A 24,025-nucleotide genomic window follows, 5' to 3' on the forward strand; every position below is an offset into this window, starting at 1 on the left:
AGAATATAGAGATGCATTGTTTGATGGAATTAGGGTAAAAGTTTGGATGAAAACTGAAATATTTGAACAGGGTATATCTGAAATGGCTGTGTCTCCTTGACCTGAACATATTATTAGGATGGATATTTTGTCTAACAGGAGAACACTTTTTCTACCTAATACTGTAAAACAAAATGCTTGTAAGCCTGTCCTTCAAGTAGTATTAATTGGACATGCTAAATTGGAATTTATAGAATATCCCACACAAGCTGTTAATTTGAAATGGTACCAGATACCTGGCAGACAAAAGACAGTGCAACATTAATTAATTAAATATTGATTAATTAAGGTTAGAGATATGGAAAGAAGTTCGAGTACTGGAGAGATATTTCATATTAATGGATTGAAGGAATTAATGTTGTGAAAATGTTCCTACTACCCAAAGCAATCTACAGATTCAATATAATACCTATCAAAATTTCAATTACTTAGAAACAAATCCTAAAATTTCTATAGAACTACAAATGACTGAAAATAACCAAAGCAATTTTGATCAAGAACAGAGCTGAACACATTACACATTTTGATTTTAAAACATATAACAAAGCTATAATGATCAAAACAGTACGGTACTAACATAAAAACAGATATATAGCTCACTGGAACAGCGTAGAGAACTCAGAAATAAAGTCACACATGTATGGTCAACTTATTTTTGGCAAAAGCGTCAACACATAATGGGGAAAGAATAGTCTCTTCAACAAATGGTTTTAGGAAAACTGAAAATCTACATGCAAAAGAATGAAATTGGTCCCTGATTCTACACCATATACAGAAGTCAACTAAAAATGAATTAGACTCAACATAAGACCTGACACCATAAACTCTTAGAAGAAAACATAGAGTAAAGGCTTCTAGATACTGGCTTTGACAATGATTTCTTAGATAAGACAGCAAAGCACAGGCAACAAAAGCAAAAATTAGACAAATGGGATTGCATCACGCTAAAAAGTTTCTGTACAGCAGAGGAAACACAAAATGAAGGCAATTTAAAACATTTGCAAATCATATAGCTAATAAAGGGTTAATATCCAAAATATATAAGGAAGTCCTACAACTCTAGCAAAAAGCAACTAAAACAAAACCATGATTTAAAAATAGGCAAAAGAGTAGAATTGATATTTCTCAAAGAAAGACAGAAAGATGCCCAACAGGTATATGAAAAAAATGTTCAACATCTTTAATATTTAGGGAAATGGAAATTAAAACCACAATGAGATAGCATCTCACACCTGTTAGTATGGCTTCACACACACAAACACAAAAGATAAATACTGGCAAGGATGTGGAAACAAGGGGACCGTTGTTTACTGTTGCTGAGAATATAAATTGGTATAGCCACTAAGAAAACAGTTTGGAAGTGCCTCGAAAACTACATATAGAACTCCAACATTATCCAGTAATCCCACTTCTGGTTACATATCCAAAATTTAAAATCTGTCCTCTCATGTTTATTAAGAAATTATTCATAGTAACCAGTGAAGCAACCAAAATGTCCATAGATGAATGAATGCATTAAGAGAATGTGATATATACATAATGATGTAATATTATTCACCTTAAAAAGGAAGAAAAATCCTGCTATTTGCAACAATATGTATGCACCTTGAGGACATTATATTAAATGAAATAAGCCAGACACAGAAGGTCAAAAATCACATGATACCACTTATATAATAAATCTGCAGTAGCAAACTAAGTTGCCAGGAGCTGGGCCACTTGGTGAACAGGGAGGTATTAGTCAAAGGGTAGAAATTTTCAGTTATATAGGAAAAAAAAAAAGTCCTAGAGATCTATTGTACATTATATTACCTGTAGTTAGAAACGCTGTATTATCCTCTTAAAATTTTGCTGAGAAAATAGATTTCATGTTAAGTGTTCTTATTACCAAATAATAGTATAATAAAAGACACAATTAGGGAGTGGGAGGAAACCTTAGGAATGGATGGATAAGTTTATGGTCTAGACTGTGGTGATAGTTTCAGGAGTGTATATTTGTCTACAAATACATCAAGTTGTGTACATTATTTAAAGCTTTTTGTATGTCAAAAAATTTTAAAAAAGAAGATGGAGTACTGGTATGATCACATTATCTGTACAGTTGCCCTTTGTCTTTACTCGAATGTTAATAAAGTTATTAACTTTCTTTTGAAATTTTGTGTTTTTCATGTACAATCATTTTCCTTCTGCCTGTCATTTGTGTAATTTAGAATTTCCTTTAGTAATACATCTCCTGTGATTAAATTTTTTAAAACATTTGAGATAAAATATTTTGACTCTTTTATTTATTCTTAAAAGAGATACAATTTGCCGGATTTGTAATTCTGGATTGCGAGTTATTTTCTGAGAACACACTGAACTACTATTCAACTGTATTTTTATTTTTGATTTTTACTATTGAGGATTAGCTGTCAGTCTATTGCTTTGAAGGTAATTTATCATTTTCTCTGATGGCTTTTAATATTTTCAATGTCTTTGGTTTCTCGCAATTTCTTTATAATGTGCCTTAGTTACAGATATTTTTTAAGCATTCTGTCTGAGACATTGGAGTTTTTGATCTGAGGTTTTATGTCTTTTATTTATTCTGGGAAATTATCAGTTTTTTAAAATATTACTTCTCCCTCATTCTCTCTATTATTCTCTTCTGTTATCCTTTCTCACTCTATTCTTCATGTCGCTTAACCTTTATTTCATATTTTCTGTTTCTTTGCCTCTTTGTTTTGTATTCCCAGTAACTTGCTCAGATAATTTTTTCAAGTTCTTTAATTTTTTTTAGTTTTTCTGTAACCTAGAATTTAACCTATCTGTAGGCTTTAAAATCTATTATGTAGTTATATTTCTAATGTTTCTTTATAATTCATTTAAAATTACCTTTATATTTTTCATAGTTTCAAACATTTATTTTGTATATTAAAACATGTTAACTATGCTTATTTTATTATCTAAAAATTGTAAAATCATACGTCCTTTTGAGTCTGATATTTCCATTTGTTATTTCTGCTGGCTCTTACCCATAGTGCTTTTGTCATTTTGATTGTGAGCTCATGTTCCTTGAAAATATACCTGTGGTTATTCCTTGAAACCTGGGCTATATTGTGTTTCTCTACATAGGGTTTATGTTTGCCTCTCAAAAGGTCTGAACATACTAGCAAATAAAGACAATTTTAAAATTCATTTTTTACCTTCAAGTTTTACATATACCACAGTGTGGATTTAGGCCACAAACCTTCAAACCCATACGAGAGTTTGCTTGTAGTTACAAAATTTTATGGGAGAACTTACTCTTCTACCAATTGCCAAGTTTGAGGTTAACATTCTGTTAAAGGGCAGATTTAGGTATAATTCATCTTTACATTGTGAATGTAGTCCTAGAACTAGGATTTTGTAGGGGGTTCCCATTAGATTGTCAGCATTGGACAGAATCTAGGTTTCCCTGTTGGCCCTCATTCTTCTTCAAAACATACACATCAAAACAAAAGCCAAGTTCGCTGGGATTTTGGCATATGCCACATGGTGAAAATCAACATCAGAGCTGGTTTTATCTGTTAGATTCCAACTGTCACTCGATTTTTAGTGTCTGATCATTGCTTATTTTCTCACTAGTTCACTTATTTTTTTCTTTAAATCCAGAATTTTTAGTATTTAAAATTATTATTATGAGGATTGCTGTATATTTAGTGAAAGGAATTATGTAATAGCATAATTTTTATAAAATTTGGTGTAATTCTGATTGTAGAGAGACATAAAGATTAAACTATCATATGGAAGTTTTATTATAATTTTGATAAATTTTATTCTAAACACACACACACACGCGCATACCCGGTGTATAACATTGATTAACATATAAAGATCCTTTTGTCCTCTTACCAAGCTTTCTTCAGAAACTTCATTTTTTTTATTATAGTTTAAGTTGTAGTGTACATGTGCACAACGTGCAGATTTGTTACATATGTATACATGTGCCATGTTGGTGTGCTGCACCCATTAACTCGTCATTTACATTAGGTGTATCTCCTAATGCTATCCCTCCCCCCTCCCCCCACCCCACGACAGGCCCCAGTGTGTGGTGTTCCCATTCCTGTGTCCAAGTGTTCTCATTCTTCAATTCCCATCTGTGAGTGAGAACATGCAGTGTTTGGTTTTCCGTCCTTTCGATAGTTTGCTGAGAATTATGGTTTCCAGCTTCATCCTTGTGCCTACAAAGGACATAACTCATCCTTTTTAATGGCTGCATAGTATTCCATGGTGTATATGTGCCACATTTTATTTTTCTTTTATTATACTTTAAGTTTTAGGGTACACGTGCACAACGTGCAGGTTAGTTACATATGTATACATGTGCCATGTTGGTGTGCTGCACCCATTAACTCGTCATTTAACATTAGGCATATCTCCTACTGCTATCCCTCCCCCCTCCCCCCACCCCACAACAGTCCCCAGTGTGTGATGTTCCCCTTCCTGTGTCCATGTGTTCTCATTGTTCAATTCCCACCTATGAGTGAGAACATGCGGTGTTTGGCTTTTTGTCCTTGCAATAGTTTGCTGAGAATGATGATTTCCAGTTTCATCCATGTCCCTACAAAGGACATGAACTGATCATTTTTTATGGCTGCATAGTACTCCATGGTGTGTATGTGCCACATTTTCTTAATCCAGTCTATCATTGTTGGACATTTGGCTAGGTTCCAAGTCTTTGCTATTGTGAATAGTGCTGCAATAAACATAAGTGTGCATGTGTCTTTACAGCAGCATGATTTATAATCCTTTGGGTATATACCCAGTAATGGGATGGCTGGGTCAAATGGTATTTCTAGTTGTAGATCCCTGAGGAATCACCACACTGACTTCCACAATGGTTGAACTAGTTTACAATCCCACCAACAGTGTAAAAGTGTTCCTATTTCTCCACATCCTCTCCAGCACCTCTTGTTTCCTGACTTTTTAATGATCGCCGTTCTAACTGGGGTGAGTTGGTATGTCATTGGTGCCACATTTTCTTAATCCAGTCTATCATTGTTGGACATTTGGCTTGGTTCCAAGTCTTTGCTATTGTGAATAGTGCTTCAGTAAACATACATGTGCATGTGTCTTTATAGCAGTATGATTTATAATCCTTTGGGTATATACCCAGTAATGGGATGGCTGGGTCAAATGGTATTTCTAGTTCTAGATCCTTGAGGAATCACCACACTGCCTTCCACAATGGTTGAACTAGTTTCAGGTCCCACCAACAATGTAAAAGTGTTCCTATTTCTCCACATCCTCTCCAGCACCTGTTGTTTCCTGACTTTTTAATGATCGCCATTCTAACTGATGTGAGATGGTATCTCATTGTGGTTTTGATTTGCATTTCTCTGATGGCCAGTGATGATGAGCATTTTTTCATGTATCTTTTGGCTGCATAAATGTCTTCTTTTGAGAAGTGTCTGTTCATATCCTTTGCCCACTTTTTCATAGGGTTGCTTGTTTTTTTCTTGTAAATTTGTTTGAGTTCTTTGTAGATTCTGGATATTAGCCCTTTGTCAGATGAGTAGATTGCAAAAATTTTCTCCCATTCTGTTCGCTCTGATGGTAGTTTCTTTTGCTGTGCAGAAGCTCTTTAGTTTAATTAGATCCCATTTGTCAATTTTGGCTTTTGTTGCCATTGCTTTTTGTGTTTTAGACATGAAGTCCTTTCCCATGCCTATGTCCTGAATGGTATTGCCTAGGTTTTCTTCCAGGGTTTTTATGGTTTTAGGTCTAACATTTAAGTCTTTAATCCATCTTGAATTAATTTTTGTATAAGGTGTAAGGAAGGGATCCAGTTTCAGCTTTATACATGTGGCTAGCCAGTTTTCCCAGCACCATTTATGAAATAGGGAATCCTTTCCCCATTGCTTGTCTTTGTCAGGTTTGTCAAAGATCAGATAGTTGTAGATATGTGACATTATTTCTGAGGGCTCTGTTCTGTTCCATTGATCTATATCTCTGTTTTGGTACCAGTACCATGCTGTTTTGGTTACTCTAGCCTTGTAGTATAGTTTGAAGTCAGGTAGGTTGATGCCTCCAGCTTTGTTCTTTTGGCTTGGGATTGACTTGGCGATGTGGGCTCTTTTTTGGTTCCATATGAACTTGAAAGTAGTTTTTTCCAATTCTATGAAGAAAGTCATTGGTAGCTTGATGGGGATGGCATTGAATCTATAAATTACCTTGGGCAGTATGGCCATTTTAACGATATTGATTCTACCTATCCATGAGCATGGAATTCTTTACAGCTTCTTAACTTTCTTTTTACAGAAGTAATACATATTGAGTTAGAAAACTTAGAAAATATGGATAATGAAAGAAAGAGAGTTAAAAATTACTACCACCTGTTTATAGCAGCTGTTATCATTTGATTTGATGACAAATATAAATTTATATTATACATGCTTTCTCATAGCCTGCTTTTCTTCACTTAACAATGCATTGGAGATGCTTTTCCCAATTATTACATGTACTTCCAAAATATTTTAAAAGACTTACAGTGTTCCATTTTATGTTAAAAAGATATTTTTAAAAACTAGTCCTTCATCTTTTAGACTTATGCCTTATAAAATTGTTATTTGTAAAATATATACACTTCCTTTATATGCATTGAATAAAATTGAACTTAAGAACATTATTTTCTGTAAACAGGGACAGTTTGACTTCCTCTTTTCCTAATTGAATACCCTTTATTTCCTTCCCCTGCCTGATTGCCCTGGCCAGAACTTCCAACACTATGTTGAATAGGAGTGGTGAGAGAGGGCATCCCTGTCTTGTGCCGGTTTTCAAAAGGAATGCTTCCAGTTTTAGCCCATTCACTATGATATTAGCTGTGGGTTTGTCATGGATGGCTCTTATTATTTTGAGATACGTCCCATCAATACCTAATTTATTGAGAGTTTTTAGCATGAAGGGTTGTTGAATTTTGTCAAAGGCCTTTTGTGCATCTATTGAGATAATCACGTGGTTTTTGTCTTTGGTTCTGTTTATATGCTGGATTACATTTATTGATTTAGTATGTTGAACCAGCCCTGCATCCCAAGGATGAAGCCCACTTGATCATGGTGGATAAGCTTTTTGATGTGCTGCTGGATTCGGTTTGCCAGTATTTTATTGAGGATTTTTGCATCAATGTTCATCAAGGATATTGGTCTAAAATTCTCTTTTTTGGTTGTGTCTCTGCCTGGCTTTGGTATCAGGATGATGCTGGCCTCATAAAATGACATGATTGTATATCTAGAAAACCCCATTGTCTCACCCCAAAATCTCCTCAAGCTGATAAGCAACTTCAGCAAAGTCTCAGGATACAAAATCAATGTACAAAAATCACAAGCATTCTTATACACCAATAACAGACAAACAGAGAGCCAAATCATGAGTGAACTCCCATTCACAATTGCTTCAAAGAGAATAAAATACCTAGGAATCCAACTTACAAAGGACATGAAGGACCTCTTCAAGAACTACAAACCACTGCTCAATGAAATAAAAGAGGATACAAACAAATGAAGAACATTCCATGCTCATGGGTAGGAAGAATCAATATTGTGAAAATGGCCATACTGCCCAAGGTAATTTATAGATTCAATGCCATCCCCATCAAGCTACCAATGACTTTCTTCACAGAATTGGAAAAAACTACTTTAAAGTTCGTATGGAACCAAAAAAGAGCCCGCATCGCCAAGTCAATCCTAAGCCAAAAGAACAAAGCTGGAGGCATCAACCTACCTGACCTCAAACTATACTACAAGGCTACAGTAACCAAAACAGCATGGTACTGGTACCACAACAGAGACATAGATCAATGGAACAGGACAGAGCCCTCAGAAATAACACCGCATATCTACAACTATCTGATCTTTGACAAACCTGACAAAAACAAGCAATGGGGAAAGGATTCCCTATTTCATAAATGGTGCTGGGAAAACTGGCTAGCTATATGTAGAAAGCTGAAACTGGATCCCTTCTTTACACCTTATATAAAAATTAATTCAAGATGGATTAAAGGCTTACATGTTAGACCTAAAACCATAAAAACCCTGGAAGAAAACCTAGGCATTACCATTCAGGGCATAGGCATGGGAAAGGACTTTATATCTAAAACAACAAAAGCCAAAATTGACAAATGGGATCTAATTAAACTAAAGAGCTTCTGCACAGCAAAAGAAACTACCATAAGAGTCAACAGGCAACCTACAAAGTGGGAGAACATTTTCACAACCTACTCATCTGACAAAGGGCTAATATCCAGAATCTACAATGAACTCAAACAAATTTACAAGAAAAAAACAACCCCATCAAAAAGTGGGCGAAGGACATGAACAGACACTTCTCAAAAGAAGACATTTATGCAGCCAAAAAACAGATGAAAAAATGCTCATCATCACTGGCCATGAGAGAAATGCAAATCAAAACCACAATGAGATACCATGTCACACCAGTTAGAATGGCGATCATTAAAAAGTCAGGAAACAACAGGTGCTGGAGAGGATGTGGAGAAATAGGAACACTTTTACACTGTTGGTGGGACTGTAAACTAGTTCAACCATTGTGGAAGTCAGTGTGGCGATTCCTCAGGGATCTAGAACTAGAAATACCATTTGACCCAGCCATCCCATTACTGGGTATATACCCAAAGGACTATAAATCATGCTGCTATAAAGATACATGCACACATATGTTTATTGCGGCACTATTCACAATAGCAAAGAGTTGGAACCAACCCAAATGTCCAACAACGATAGACTGGATTAAGAAAATGTGGCACCTATATACCATGGAATACTATGCAGCCATAAAGAATGAGTTCATGTCCTTCGTAGGGACATGGATGAAATTGGAAAACATCATTCTCAGCAAACTGTCGCAAGGACAAAAAACCAAACACCGCATGTTCTTACTCATAGGTGGGAATTGAACAATGAGAACACATGGACACAGGAAGGGGAACATCACACTCCGGGGACTGTTGTGGGGTGAGAGGAGCCAGGGGAGGGATAGCATTAGGAGATATACCTAATGCTAAATGACGAGTTAATGGGTGCAGCACACCAACATGGCACATGTATACATATGTAACAAACCTGCACATTGTGCACATGTACCCTAAAACTTAAAGTATAATAATAATAAAAGAAATAAAAAAAAAAAAAAGAAAAAGAACATTATTTTCTTTTTGTTATTTCATATAATGCAGTAATAACAGTCCTTGCATACAAATATGTATCCACATCATAGATTATTTCCTTTATATAGATTTCTGCAAGTAGAGTTGTGAAAACCTCACATAGGAATGTTCTTAAATATCTTTGATTATTACAAACTGGTGTCTGGAAAATTTATACGAGTACCATTACTCACCAGCACTTTTTGACTATTTCAAACACTTGGAGTTTTATATTTTTCTTTCACTAATTATTAACTAAAAAAACTTTGATTTTTTTATGTTAAAATATTTGTAAAGAGGTATTTCATTGTTTATGTTGTAATTTCTTTAATTATTAGGATATTTTCCATATACTGATAATGGTGTTTATATTTCTTCTGTCGCTAATTCTTTAGTGAAATTAGCCATGTTTCTACTTGGTTCCAATGCTTTTCACCTTATTTTGAGAATCTCCATTAAGTTTAACTTTCATTATATCTGTGAAATGTTTTTTTTTTTGCTCTTTATTATTTGATGTTTAAAGGATATTTGGGCATCCAAAAACTTCAGTCTTTACATACTTTTTAAAAATTTTGTGTTAATGTCATTTCTTGTATTGCATTTGACTGAGAAGGTCATCCCTACCTCATATTGTCGGAATTTTTTGTTAAAAAATAATTTATATATATATAAAACATATATAAAACACATATATATATGTGTTTTAACGCCCGATATAAAATGTGGGCCTGACTTTACATTTTTACACATCAGTTAGCCATATAACCAGCCCAAATATGCTTGTATCATTAAAGTTAATTGGAATCAGGAGATCTGCCTTTTATTTTAGTATTTCACAAAGCTAAAATCACGTATAGAAAGTGTTTTCTTCTACCTCTAACTTTGTATCCATTCATGCTTCAGTACAAGATGGCTGCTCATCTTATTTTATATGCTTGCAACATTAAACAAAACACTACACAGATTTTATTTCTTCCTACATATTGGCAAACTTTCCCTTTTCTGTACTCTCATTTCTTCCTGGCCAGTTTTGCCAATTATAATATAGATTGCTTGTGGATGGATGTGTTTAAAGGATATTTATATCTGTGCACAGCTAATTCTAGTCACTGATCTAATGTCAAAATAAAGTAATCAGCATATATCCTGTCCCTTGCCTCTCTTCACAAGTTTCAGATTCTGTTGCAGGGAGCAAAAATAGAGCCCCTTTTTCTTCTGCAGTGACAATCAAAGTGAGATAACGGAGTGTTCAATTAGCTGAGCTAATGGAGCATCTCCCCCAGTTAAACAGCAGGACGGTTTTGAAGCCTTCATGCTTCCTGCTCAATTTCATTCTCTCTGATAACATTTTTAACTGCCTGAAGAATTCTCTTTATTTAAAGGCATTCTTTCTATACCTTATTAGTGGGGCAATATTTCAGCTAAATCCCATAGATGTCAACTTTGTTGGCACATAGAGGAACATTTAAGTGTTATGCATAGCATATTTCTCCAGTCCATCTTCACCTCTTCTGTCTTTGAATCTATTCAAAGTTAGGGCAGATAGCCTGCCAACTGTAGGAGAAATTCGTGCTACAGTCCTTCCCATAGCCTGCTCCAGACCTGCTGTCTTCCTGGAGAGGAAGATTTCAAAAGTCAGAGAAGGAAGTTGAATTGTCACTTTCCTTGAAATATGTAGTGTTGACAGTGAGGGAATACGGAAGAATGCTGGGTTTGCATTTGGAAGTTTGGAGTCTGAGAAGAGGCTCTGCCATTTAACTAACTGTAAAAGTTAACTCTCAACCTCAGTTTCCTCACTTTTTCCCACATTGATAGTGTACGAATAAAATGAGATAACTAGTGAAAGTGTTTTGTAAACCCAAAGGATTGTACAAAATATAAAGATGTGTTATTTCCCTTATTCCTCAGAGAATGCAAGCAATGAGAGAAGGAGAGTTTATTTGTAGATCTTTTCTGGGAAGGCTTGTGGATAAAGAGTGTTAGGAGGATGAGAGAAACAGAACAAGGTAAGAATTACAGATGGCTGGTCATCCTGGAGTCTAAGCCTCGATACAGGTCCTGCAGAACCTGGTCACAACATTTAGAACTTCATTTTGTTTGAAATAAGTACCATGAAAAGATGTTTATTTTCTTGCTGAGTGAATGAGTCCTGAAATTCAAGTCTTTAGGAATAAGTTCATATATCAATCCGTTTTCCCATCCATCTATTCATCTATTTATTCATCCAGATGTTTAATATGCATTTTGTGGTGATTCTGCATAATTTACTATGTTAAGCTCTATGATTGCAAACATGAAAAAGATAAGGTTTCTGCTTTGGAGAAACTCAAAATCCAGAAGAGGAGATGTATAGCAATTACAGATGTGGGTGTTCTCTTTTTCTTAAATAAGCAAAATCTCAAAAGAAGGCCAGATAAATAAAACTAAACGTGGTCTCTAGAGGCACTCTAGAAACCTGGGTAAAAATTTAAAGGCTATTCAGTACTATATTGAGAGGCCCTTGACCATGCCCTGTTGTTTCTCTTATCAGGCTGTTTAGTTTTATTCTAATGTGGCTAGCATGTAATTCCTGTTTTAAAACTTTCAGATATATTTTAACTTTTTTCTATAAAGTCAAAACCAGTCCACTATCTGAAATAATTGTGCTTAAGCATCTTTTTTTTTCTTTCTTTTTTTTTTGGGGGGGGACATAGTTTCGCTCTTGTTGCCCAGCTGGAGTGCAGTGGTGCCATCTTGGCTCACTGCAACCTCTGCCTCCTGGGTTCAAGCAATTTTCCTGCCTGAGCCTACTGAGTAGCTGGGATTACAGGTGTCCACCACCACACCTGGCTAATTTTTGTATTTTTAGTAGAGACAGGGTATAACCATGTTAGCCACAGTGGTCTTGGACTGCTGACCTCAGGTGATCCACCCTCCTTGACCTCCCAAAATGCTGGGATTACAGGTGTGAGCCACTGCACCCGGCCACTTGAGCATCTTTTAGTAAATAGGCCCAGTTCCCAGACTCAGCAAGAGTCTGGTGAAATAAGAGTAAAGCGGGACCTTCCAAAATATATGGATAGAGGGCAGGCTAATGATTTAGTTTCCATTAGAAACATTTCCTTTGAGAATATGTTCTACATTTATTTAATAGGGTTGAAGGAAAATCAGGTAAGGCATATTTTGATGTTTTGTCGTGGTCTGTTACTTTCTATTCTAGGGAGGGGAGTTGATCATTTTATATTTGAGTAGTCATACTAAAATTCATGTGTAGAGATCTAAGTTAATTGGCAATAAGTTTTAGATTTCCTGATGTGATATTTTAATAATCTTTGTAGTTTGGTAGCTTCTCACCTGGCTTGCCCTTAATGTGGCTCAGAAATGAGCTATGTATATTCTTATCTTTTATACTTTACCTGTCCTAAGAGTAAAACTGTCATGCATTAGGGCACAATCAGATTTCAGTCTTATCAGTCTTATATCTCTTCCACTCACTCATCCTTACGAAATGTTTACTAAGCCACTATAAAGTACAGTGGACTACACTTAAATTAGGCTTCTCTTCCTTTTTCTTCCCTCCCTTCCCCTCGCCTCCCCTCTCCTCCTCTTCCCTTCTCTTCTCTCCCCTTCCCTTCTGTTCCCTTCCCTCCTGTAATGATAAATTTTTATCAGTATTTGGAAACTATATAAGAAAGTAAAAATTTCTGAAAAAGGTAAAGATTATATTTTAATGTATTTCTTTCTACTTGCTATGTAAGTATATATCCATAGGTAAGTGTGTATGCATACCTTCTAAAAAATATGATTTTCTACTGTTTTGTAACCTTTTTTGTTTGTTTAAAATACAAGCATCTTTTTAAGAAATATTTTCTGCAACATAATTTCTTGTCTGTATTCCAGTGCATGACTTTACTAAGGCTAATTTACCAATCCTGTGGTTATTTCTAAATTTACATTATAAACTTTTCTGAGACCTCATTTAATTAAGACTTTACATATATAAATAATTTTCTTTTTTTTTTTTTTTGAAACGGAGTATCCCTCTGTCAGGCTGGAGTGCAGTGGTGTGATTTTGGCTCACTGAAAGCTCCACCATCTGGGTTCACACCATTCTTCTGCCTCAGCCTCCCGAGTAGCTGGGACTACAGGCCCCCTCCACCATGCCTGGCTAATGCTTTTTGTGTTTTTAGTATAGAGACAGGGTTTCACCATGTTGGCCAGGATGGTCTCGATCTCCTGACCTCTTGATCCGCCCACCTCTGCCTCCGAAAGTGCTGGGATTACAGGTGTGAGCCACCGTGCCTGGCCTATATAAATAATTTTATTTGAATATGCATTCCTATAAATGGAATAACTAGAACAAAGAATATTCATATATGAGGCCTATATTGGGAATACAGATCTCCAGATTCTCCATAAATGCACAAATTTATACTTCTTGCACATGTGTGCCTGCATCACAGTATCAAACACCTATTTACAAAACGTGATGACTCATGGTGCGTCTTATCTATTTTTAAACAAAACAACATAATGTTCATTATAGAACAAAAAAATTAACTCACTTTTGCTAAAAATAAGTGTAACTTCTCTTTAATAAATATCAGTGGTCTAAAAAGGCAATCTAGTTGAAGATAAGTATTAATTATAATTTCTTCAATAAGGTGATTTGATATGAAATGACAAATATGAACAAAAATTATTAATGTCACAATTTCGTTGATAGGAAAACTGACTATCAAAGAAGTTAAAAGTTTTGCAGAACATTGCATAACTTTTTGGGAGTGGAGCCAGTAAGAATTCAGGAGGCTTGTGCTCTTTCTGCTACATGCATACCTTTTTCCATTCCAAATAGTAGCTTATTTAATGCTCTACCTAATTCACTGATTTTATTTTGTTCATATATGCTTATGAAAGTGTAGATTGAGCAGGTGATTTGGACAATCTTACCCTCTTAAGTTTGGTACAATCCCTATGATACCTGTTCTCTAAGATATATCAATTCTTTTTATGACTAGGGACTTCTTTTGATTTATGTGTACTTCTGTAAAACTGAACAAGGGCATATCTTTATGTATTCATTCAACAAATGTATCTTGAGTGTCTCCTCTGTGCCATGTGCTATGTTCTGCTATGGATAGAGAGTGAAAGTCAGATCTCAAGAAACTCATAGACTACATGTGAAAATACTGATACAGGTAATTACAATAAACTGGGATAGCTGCTCAGACAGAGACACACGCTTGACTCTGGAAATACCAAGAAATATCTAACCTGCAACACACATTTGTCTGAAATACGAGAAACCTGATATTCAAGTTGAGTATTGATGGAGGCATGAACAAAAGCTATGTTCTGAAGCTTTAGTGTTGTGCTAATCGCATAATTCATCACTTAATTACCTTCTGTTTCCAATACACTATTGTGAGGTGGCTATATGGATAGTGGTTGAGTATGGTTTCTGAAATCAATTTTTTGTTGTTGTTGTTCTAAAACCTGCTTTCCTCCTGGCTTGGGCAAATTTCTTATCTTTTTAAAGCCCTGTATTCTTTAGTTTTAAAATGTAAATAATGGTTGCACCCGCCTCAAAGGGCTATCTTGGGGATTAACTGAAACAATCTATACAAAGTATGTTTTAACATGTTTTCTGTCATGTAGTCAATAAACGATATATGCTATTATTATCATTTCTCTCATATACTGTAAATTAATTTTATTGTAGACATGATACAGCTTTTTCATAGTAAAAGAGCCACTGGGATGAAGGCTCAGAAGTGCATTGATTCTCATTCTTGATTTGTTCACTTAATCTTCTTGGGACACCCATTTCTTTCTGAAAATTGGAGATAGGCCTGGAGAATGAGATTGAGCTACATGGTCTCATGGGTCCCATTGACATCTGCCTCATTTGTCTTCCCTATAGGCCCTAGCATTCTGCACTGCTGTAACAATTGGGGATATTCTAAGAAATTAATCAGGCAAGAAAAGCAGGGTAGTGTAGCTGATAGTGTGTTAGAAACAGTTCAAGTCTAGAACGTGGAGGTCTTTAGATTGACAGTAAGTATAATATTCGCCAAAAGCTCTGACAAGCCTGAAAAAGAGTTAATGGGACTTTAGGCTGGCACATAGACCATGCTGTCTTCTGTTTGCTCAGAGCCCATGTGGAGGCTGAGTCTAGTTTTGGGTAAGGAATTATGCCAAGTTCAGTGTTGGCAAGGGTGAGATGGCCAGAGGGGAGGAATGGAGCATGGGAATGGTGAAGATTCTGGGAATCATTGTGTGAAGAAAGTGGAGCTTGTGAATTTAGGAAAAGACAAATTCAAGGAGTAGAGGGCTGGAAGAACAGCGAGTATTCTCTAACATTTGAACACTTTGGCAAAGGGTTTAGATATACTCAGAGTGGTCCTCAGGCAGAGAACTATAGCTAGTGGTGGAGGTTCCAGGGAGAAATATTTTAGTGCAAGTCAGCCATATAATTCTATACAATTAGAGCTCTATTTTTTTAACTTATTTATTTAAATTATTTTTCTTTTTAAAAAATTGGTTGATATACTTTAAGTTCTGGGATACATGTGGAGAACATGCAGGTTTGTTACATAGGTGTACATGGGCCATGGTGGTTTCCTGCACCCATCAACCCATCATCTGCATTAGGTATTTCTCCTAATGCTATCCTTCCATTTGTCCCCCACCCCGCTGCAGGCCCCAGTGTGTGATGTTTGCCTCCCTGTGCCCATGTGTTCTCATTGTTCAGCTCCCACTTATGAGTGAAAACATGAAGGGTTTGGTTTTCTATTCCTGTGTTAGTTTGCTGAGAATGATGGTTTCCAGCTTCATACATGTCCCTGCAAAGCACATGAACTCATCCTTTTTTATGGCTGCATAGTATTCCGTGGTGTACATGTGCCACATTTTCTTTATCCAGTCTGTCATTGGTGGGCATTTCGGTTGGTTCCAAGTCTTTGCTATTGTGAATAGTGCTGCAATAAACATACGTGTGTATGTGTCTTTATAGGAGAATGAATTATAATCCTTTGTGTATATACCTGGTAATGGGATTGCTGGGTCAAATGGTATTTCTAGTTCCAGATCCTTCAGGAATCGCCACACTGTCTTCCACGATGGTTGAACTAGTTACACTCTCACCAACAGTGTAAAAGTGTTCCTATTTCTCCACATCCTCTGCAGCATCTGTTGTTTCCTGACTTTTCAATGACTGGATTCTAACTGGTGTGAGATGGTATCTCGTTGTGGTTTTGATTTGCATTTCTCTAATGACCAGTGATGATGAGCTTTTTTTCATATGTTTGTTGGCCACATAAATGTCTTCTTTTGAAAAGTGTCTGTTCATATCCTTTGCCCACTTTCTGATGAGGTTGTTTGTGTTTTTCTTGTAAATTTGTTTAAGTTCCGTGTAGATTCTGGTTATTAGTCCTTTGTCAGATGGACAGATTGCAAAACTTTTCTCCCATTCTGCAGGTGCCTGTTCAATCTGATGATAGTTTCCTTTGGTGAGCAGAAGCTCTTTAGTTTAACTAGATCTCATTTGTCAATTTTGGCTTTTGTTGCCATTGCTTTTGGTGTTTCATTCATGAAGTCTTTGCCCATGCCTATATCAAAAAAAAAAAAAAAAAAAAGAAGAAGAAAGAACACAATTTAGGGGTGTCAAAGTAAGTATCAGTATTATTTTTATATTTATAAACTCAATGTTTTTACATTGAAAGAAGACCTAAATAGTTTTGTCATCTGTTTCTCATTCATTTCTAATGTTTAAATATAATAAAGTCTAATTGAAAACATGTAAGAAGAAGTTTCCTCACATTGGAATTGCTCATCTGGGAAAAGATAATATTAACTCTGCTGTGATAAAATTGATCTAAGACTGACTTTTAATTCTTTGAAAATTATCTGTAAAGTCCTAGATAAAATTTGTCTGAAGAGAATATTATGCAAAGATAAAACTATCTTTCATAAATGAAACTTCTCACTAGAAGTATAAGAGTTTAGGAAGCCAAGATCCTGCTTTAATAATTTTTAAAAAATTACTTAGTTTGTCTCCTGTAGCCTTGTTGACATAAGCACAGTGAATAACTACTTGGGTTTTGGTGACTGGTCTAAGTGTAAAAGATTAGGAGCAAAGAGCATTCATTACAGAAATCTCTAATCAAAGAATGACTTCTGCTATGTCACTTGGAATGGAGCCACTGCTTCTGTATCCTCTCTTAAGATGGAGAGAAAGAGATGGTACTAGAATCATAAGAGTGTCTTTATGATTATCATTCTTCAATCTGCATACGGTCAAAACAAAATTTAGAAGAATTAGAACATTTAATAGGGCCTGGGGCTTCACGGCTCTGGTTATCGGCTATTGTTCCCCGACATTCTCTTTTCCTGACTTCTTTCCCTTGGGAAGATTCTCAAAATTGGTTTCAGCCATACTGTGGCTTTGTGCTACTTTTAAGTCAGTTAAATATTACCAGAAAATATAAAAAACACATAGGAAACAGCTGTAATTGCAAATTTTTCACATTTATAAAAATGTTTGTTTCTACGTGGAGGAAGAGAAATGCGATGAAGTATGTATCATCAATTTAATAGGTAAAATCAATAGGTAGATATTATGTCCTGTTAATGGTTGTGGGGGAAAACAGTCACCCTCAGTTATTTGCTTCTGGGAGTGTAATTTGGTATATACGTCTGTGTACAGGAGTATAAATTAGTATAAACATCGATTTGGCAATATCCATCAAAAATAAAAATGGGGACTTTTGACCATTAATTAGTTCTACTTGATCTTATCTGACATCTTGAACAAGTGTGAAATAATGTATGTAGAAGAACATTCACTGTAAAATCATTTGTAATAGTAAACAACAAAATACCATGAATTGGTTGTTAAAAATAAAATTTCTAAGATGTCAACAAAGTGAATTTTAGATACAAAAAAATTGGTGGATAAGATTGTTCATACTTATTGTGTACAATATATTTTGGGTATACATACATTATAGGTTGACTAAACCTAGCTAATTAACGTATGCATTCTCTCACATAATTATAATTTTAGTGGTGAGAACACTTAACATCCACTGTCAACATCTTTCAAGAATACATTATATTCTTATTAACCACAGTCACCATGTTGTACAATAGATTTCTTGAATGTATTCCTTCTGTCTAACTGAAATTTTGTATCCTTTGACCAACATCTCTCCAACTCTCTCCCCTCCCACCACCCCAGTTCCTGGTAACTACCATTCCACTCTCTAGTTCTATGAGATCAACTTTTTAATATTTCACTCATGAGTGAGATTATGTGGTATTTGTCTTTCTGTGCCTGGCTTATTTCACTTAACATGATGCTCTTTTAAAAGGCTTTCTGGTGGTGTAATAAGTAGTCTGCACTGGGAGCGCTTTCAGTAAAGATTAGGTATCTCTCAAACCTGCTCCATGCAAAGAATAAGTAGGCTTCCTCATAAAAATAAAGACTTCCGGACTCTCCACTACAGTTCTGATTAAGTAGATCAGAGAAATGTCTTAGGTATAAGTAATTTTTATCCTGTGTATTATGAAATTTCTATGAGCAAGAAAGTTTGAGAAAGACTTTGCTGTTTGTCTGCAATAAGACAGTTCTTCAGTTTGATGAGAGTAGTGTTTATATGATGTTGAAGACTCATTTTAAATTTCTGGTAGATTCTTAATATATTTAGCGATCAACTTTTATTGTAATCATTGTAGCAAAAATATTTTAAGCAACATATTAATTTGATACACAGCACATAATATACCCATGTGGAAAATGTGTTTTATCCTGAGAAAATAATTTTAGAAAGTTGAGAAATACTTTAGCCCGCAATATTCAGGCTTGAAAAAAAGGCACATATTTTCATACTTTAAAATGCGATTTTCCTGTATGGCATCTCACACCAGCATTTATTCTGGAGAAATAATAAAAATGAGGAGGATTCATATGCTGGCCATTAGGTAGAACAAAGGAAGCTTATGAGGTAGGGGAAGTGACAGTAGGTAACTTGGAAGACAATGTAACAAAATGCCTCTGCAATGCTGTCATGGCTTTTCTGACTCTTACTCTCTGGGATCACACGTGTGAGGAAACTCAGGCAGCCTATTCAGAGAACCACAGGACAAAGAACTACAGTCACTCACTACAAGTCAGTGACACACTGAAGGCTTCCAAGAACTTCAGACTGGATCCTTCTTCCCTTTCAGACACAAACTCATGAAAGACCTTGAGCCAGAAGCAACCAGCTAAGCCCTTTCAAAATTCCTGACTAGGGAAATTCTGAGATAAAAAATGTTTTGTTTTTTTGTTTAGATACTAAGTTTTGAGGTAACTTGTTATACAACAATAGGTAACTAATACAGTCATTTACCCTCATGGTCATTTTATGTACCTCTCAGGTAGTCTTTTGGGCCCAACTTTTCTCCCCAACTTAATTATTGTATCTTTTAAAATAAATGTTTACTTCTATTTTGTTTTCTGATATAATTAATTGTATATATGGGGTTAGTAAAAATGCTCTTGTTATTTAATGTAATTTAGCTGAAAATACCCCAAATACATTCCAATGAATTCCAGTTTACCTTGTCTGTATATAACTCAGTTACATATTATACATTGAGAGATGATTCGAAAGAAATCTTGAGATTCTTGTGAAATGGCTTTTTTTCCCCACATACTACCAGGAGAATATTTTTGCTGCATTTAAGATATCTTATGCTTGGCAAGAGTATCCCAAAAGTGATGCTATGCCCTTCTCAGTGTATTATATCAAGGATTACATGAAATCCATATTTCTCATTGTTGATAATGCCAACTTTGATGTCTTAGTTGAGGTGGGGTCTTTAGGTTTTGTTAATCTATATTGGGAATACAGATCTCCCATCTCTTAATATATTGTTTTTTATTATGCAATTTATAAATACTTTGAGATTACGACAATGTAGTATTTCTAATCATATATTTGCCCATGAATCACAGTTTACAATAATTATTACTGTGGTGTTTGCCAAATGGTGATTTTCTATTGTCATTCCTTCTACAGTTATTAATTGGAATTCTACTATAAAAAAGAGTGTTGCTTTTTCCCTTTAGCTTATTTATTCAATTATTTATAAAGGAATTCTTTGGTACTAGTTTTGTAACTTTCTTGAAAATATGAAACTGTTTCAGAGTAAAAAGTTAGAAAATAAAAATCTTAAAATCTTTTAATTTTCAAATGAAGAATGCATAAAGGGATTTTGTAACAATGTAGAGTAAGCCCATTTTATAAATTCAGATATTTTCAAATATTATGTACATCACTTAAATATCATCAAAATTATTAATTTTATCAATCCTGACAATATAATCTCTATTAGAAGACAATCATTGCATATAGAAGTTGTAGCCAAATATCTTGATGGTACACATTGCCCTCAATTATTAGGATTCATCCTTGTAAATTTTCTTTCAATGTGTGCATTTCCCACTTGTATTTCCAAATGGTAAATAATGAAAAAATTCCTTTCAAAAAAAATGTTCAAGAAGGACTGTTGCTGAGTCTCTAATTTTATCCCAGTGTTTCCAGTGCTAGAATAAACACAAAAATAGAGAAATGGCCAAACTGGTAACTTTTTTTAAAGTTCATATTTTGAAGTCTCTAATTTTCTTATTCTAGATTCATATGCTATCAAGAAAATCAAAATTTATTGAGTTTGTATCATACAGCTGACTCTATTTTAGGTATTTGCTCATATTGTAGACAATATTAATTGACACTGATGGCATTTTCACCTTTATAAGATTAAAGCTACTTAAATATCATTTAGGTTCAGGGGTACATATGCAGGTTTGTTACTTGGATATATTGTGTGATGCTGAGGTTTGGGCTTTGACTGCACACATCACCTGAGTAGCGAACATAGTACCCAAGAGGTAGATTTTTTTTTAGCCGTTTCCCCATTTCCGCCTTCCCTCCTCCCTTTTGGAGTCCCTAGTTCCTATTGTTCCCATCTTTATGTCCATGTGTACCCAATGTTTAGTTCCTATTTATAAATGAGAACATGCAGTATTTGATTTTCTATTTCTGAGTTGTTCACTTAGAATATAATGGCCTCCAGCTGCATCCATGTTGCTGCAAAGGACAGGATTTCATTCCTTTTATGGCTGCATAGTATTCCATGTGTATGTGTGCCACATTTTCTTAAAAACAATGTTCGTGATGAATATTATTAATATTATTTACATTTTATATATGAGAATGTGGAATCAGAGGAGTTAGTTATCTTTTCTGTATCTCCAGCTAGAATTAAGAGAATCCGTTTGTAAACCCTGTGGTTTTTCCTTTTTCCTAAAATATCTGTGTCTTTTTATGTCTACAAAGAACATGCTTAACTAAATTATGCCATATTTATTGAAATCCTCATAATTCTCATCTGTATCTTGTCTCTTTGTTTTCTAATACCTTTTATTTTACTAAGTTCTTTGATCCCTTTTCAGATTCGTTTTATTATTAGTTACTTGCTCAAAGTGGAATTTGGAACAGGTAAGTTTTCTCTAAATTTAGTTTTGATGGGGATGTTTTGCAGGAATGGTAATAGAAAGGAAATGGAGATCTTCATTCCTGTGTTTATGGTTGCCTAATGTTATTAAAGGCTGACTATGTTTAATAGAAGTATAGCTTCTATTCTTGCAATATATTGCAAAAAGTGTTTCTTTTTGCGGGGGGTGGTGGCAGGGAGTGGTAAGTAATACGTAGGAGGAAAAAGTACGCTGAACCTACTTTATTTTAGCAGTAATATTAGTAGCTCTCTCTGCTTTCAATTGACCGGCTTTGATCAGCTAAGAAGTGCCCAAGGTAATTTTCCACGACTTTGTCTTGGGAAGGAAGTCTCAGAAAGCTTCTTCAGTCAGTTTGGATGCTTGAATAGTGATGAAGTAGCAGTGCTGGTTGTTTAGGAAGAAAAAAAAAAGAAATGGGAATATATTATTATATTAGTTTGTTCTCACACTGCTATAAAGTACTACCACAGACTGAGTAATTTATAAAGAAAAGAGTTTTAATTGGCTCATGATTCTGCAGGCTGTACAGGAAGCATGGCTGGGGAAGCCTCAGGAAACTTACAATCATGGTGGAAGTCGAAGGGGAAGCAGGCACATCTTACATGACCACAGCAGGAGGACGAGCGAGAAGAGAGAGGTGCTACACACATTTAGACAATGAGATCTCATGAAAACTCACTATCATGAGAACAGCAAGGGGGAAATCTGCCCCCATAATCCAATCAGCTCCCACAAGGCCCCTCCTTCAGCATTGGGGATTACAATTTGACATGACATTTGGGCGGGGACACAAATTCAAACCATATCAATTACTAAAGACATTTATATTGAGGTGTTACAAGGGATTTTTATAAGTGACAAGGGACACAGTTGGAAGGTACTTGGAGAAGATAGAAGATGGGTAAATATTTGAGATAATTACACATTTCGATGCATAAACCTGTAGGTGAGTGACGGGTCCAATCCATCAAATTATTACTCATGATGAAGCAGAGAAAGGGCCGTCTGAAAAACCTAAAGAAACTGTCTGTATGGCAGTCTTATTTAGATGACACTTTATTGACAGTGTATTTTCATGTCATTATGGTTAATGAACAGGAATAGTCTGTAAGTAAGGAAAATACAAATTTCCAGAGCCTGGTCAAGACTGTCAAGAAAAAAGGACATCTTCATGGTAACGATATAATCACTCCAAGTCTCTCATGTAATTGATTCATGGTTCATTCTTTTCCTTTGTTCTGTTGCCTGTGCTGTGTCTGCTCTTCTCATTGATCTTTGAAAATATGTATATTCAGATAAGAGATACGATCTGTGCTTCTTAGAGAAGAAAATTCATATTGTACTCTCCCCTTTTAAAAAAAGATGCTTGCTAAAAGATTAAAGATACAATACAAATTGCAAATACATTTGTGCAGCTATAAACAAAATTTTCTATTAAAGATGATGCTTTTCTTTTTAAAATATGGGTGATTATCCAGGGCTTGTTTTTCACAGTCATAAACTATGCCTTATTTAGAAGTTGACAGGATTATGAAGGCAAGGACAAAATATTTTAAATTATCTTTAGTACTTTGTACACAGTAGTCCAATAAATTTTTATTGACACTGATTAATGCCTTTGTCTGGAGCCAGTGAATTAATATGCAGCACCTTCAGCAATTAAAGAATTGCTAAATTAGATTTTTAGCAAAAAAATTTGGTGAGGTAATGAATATGTTAATTAGCTTGATTAAATCTTTCTATAATGTGTACATAGATCAAATTATCACATTGTACCCTCATAAATATACATAATTATTACTTTTCAATTAAAAATAAATAAATTTAAAAAATAAAGATATAGTGGCTTAGATGTTAAGAGTTATTCATAACATGCTGGCAAATAGCCTGGTGTCCCAGTCTTTATTCTGTTTCTATCTGAATCATGCTGTATTCTCTTAAAACTGTAGTATTCTGATGACACTGTTTATTTCCCATGTAGATCCCAGCAAACCTTTTAGAGCTGAATGAACAAAGACATGAATCAGCACATTAAGCATATTCTAGGCTGTGAGCCTGAAAGAAATGGACATTCTAGGTTATAAATCTTAATTGGATAAAATAGCAGTCTGCCAACACTCTTAATTTTGAAAAATGTGCAATAACAGAGGGTGTTACAAGTGCATGATAAGTAAGCCACTCTGAGGACATCCTCTGAGAAAAACATCACTTAAAAATTCAGAGTTATAACTTGGAGTAATTAGAGAGAAAGGCACTGGTTTTCAAAA

Source organism: Symphalangus syndactylus, chromosome 14 (assembly GCF_028878055.3).
Source record: "Symphalangus syndactylus isolate Jambi chromosome 14, NHGRI_mSymSyn1-v2.1_pri, whole genome shotgun sequence".
Lineage (NCBI taxonomy): Eukaryota > Metazoa > Chordata > Mammalia > Primates > Hylobatidae > Symphalangus > Symphalangus syndactylus.